This window comes from Cynara cardunculus, assembly GCF_001531365.2.
Source record: "Cynara cardunculus var. scolymus isolate 2C chromosome LG 2, CcrdV1, whole genome shotgun sequence".
In the NCBI taxonomy this organism is placed as follows: domain Eukaryota; kingdom Viridiplantae; phylum Streptophyta; class Magnoliopsida; order Asterales; family Asteraceae; genus Cynara; species Cynara cardunculus.
The window spans coordinates 17,589,635-17,591,844 of record NC_037529.1 but is presented as its reverse complement, the minus strand read 5'-3'; positions in this window follow the sequence as shown (position 1 = coordinate 17,591,844).

The window sequence follows — 2,210 nt, the reverse complement described above, 5'->3', positions numbered from 1 at the left end:
TATATTCCCTAATTTTTCATTTTACATAATTATTTATATAAAACATGTTAAACAATTATTGTTAAAAAATAAGAAGTATAAGTTTTGATAATTAATATACAACTATTTAAACATTATATTAACCATCCTATCACACATTCCTTAAATTTAAATTAAACCCTCATTTCTCTCCTTCCCGTTTCTACGATCCCTCATTTTTCTCCATCTCCTCCTCCTTCTCATTTCAACCACCTCCACCTTTCTTCCAAAGAGCCCTAATTTTTCTCCCACCACTACCTTGACTTCATGGTCTCTCTCTAAATTAGATTGCTTATAACCGATACGCCCTTCACATCTGTCTCTCATTCATCTTAAATCCATATCTTGTATCAGAACTAGACCCTCAAATCATTCTCTGATCTCTCACCTTTAGTCGAAGACTACTCGAGCGTTATCTCACATAACTACACGAACGGTATTTCATTATCTTCTTCTTTCATTCTCTTTGATTATAATCTATACAACGATTTTAGTGGATTTTTGTTTCTGTGAAATTCTTAAGACATTACATGATGTGATCTTGGTCCTTTCTCAGCTAGATTCATGGGTTATCATGATGTTTATTATGTAATTAGGAATTCTTTTTTCAGAAAGTTAGTTAGATACGAATACCAGAAAACTTGTATGTTGATAGAATTCATCCCTTGACCTCAAAAAAGAAATAGAGTGTTATCTGATACAGGAAATCCTCTACATCCTTCTTCTCTCAAATACGATCAAGGGTTTTTTGGTTTGAAACCATATGGAATGATAGATTAGGGGAGAAAAGAGGGATTCCTAACGGTAAACAACAGGGCGAGGGGAAACCGTGTTGTATGTTGTTGCGCAGTGATGAACCAAATTTTAGAGTATCATCATTCCTTTATATGTTAAGAGGGTAAACTAAAGTCATCTTGGTCTCTACTATTGTCATCCTCAATTAAAAATCCTAATTTTGCTATAGGTGTTGATGTTATTATAGCTCGGTAATATATGATTCTCAATGGAAGAGATGATTTGTGCCCTCACAGTGCCAAAATTTGCGAGAAATCATTTGTGTTTACAACCTACCCATGACTAGCATGGCCATATTAACATATCTTTTTGTTTCATTTGTTAATTCTTATGTACTCGACCAACGGACGACTATAACACTAGTTTCTTGTTGTACATGATTAGTACGTACGATGTAATCGCTTCGTTCCAAATTAAGTGTCCATAATTAAAATGTCATAGAGTCTTAGATAAAGCATTATTATTACACCTTTTTGTTAGTTAAATGACATGTTTACCTTTATTTAATTTCTCTCTTTTCACAACTCTCAAATTTTTGTGCATTAATAAAGGGTAAATTTGAGAATTTGGTTATTTATTTTTAAAAGTGGACACTTATTTTGAGACAAACTTTCTCATAAATGTCGACATTTATTTTGGACGGAAGGAATACTATTTTATCATAGGATTAAATGGCAACCTACTTTTAAAAAATTTGTTAAAGTATTGTACTTTTATTTTTCTGTATCACAATAATGCACTTTCAAATTATTTTCTGTTAAAACATCATATTTTGAAAAATCTATCTATTATAACAATGGTAGCTTATTACCTTTAAACCGGTTAACCTTTTACTTTTTTGCTTACTTGGTTTAAATCAGGTGATGTAGATAATACATCATTTTGATGACATGACCAAAATAAAAATAAAAAACCCTATTTTAAGTAATTTTTAATGGTTTTCTCACTTTTCATTTTTTGTCGATTTAGAAAAAAAAATCTAATTTTTTTTAATCTAGAATAAAATATTTCTTAAATAAATATAAATATATTATTTTCAAGAAAAATATTTTGTTCATAAAAAAGGTAATACTTCTTATTTTATTTTATTTAAAAATACATATTTTTAACTTTGTTTTTAAATGTTAGCGAGATAAATCGTGCTCTACAAGTTTTCTTAATATTGTTATACTAATAAATAGCTCAAAAAAATATAATTAATTTAATATATTTATACGTAAAGTGAATTTTTAGCAAGTATATTATTTTTTTTTAAACATTTTTGTAAAAAAATGTCACAATTCTTATTCTCTTTGTTCAATAAAAACCAATTTTTGGGGGAATTTGGATTCGAGTTGGGTTTGATTTTTGGCCACCCAATCAGTCCAAAAACCTGAAATATATATACATATATATTT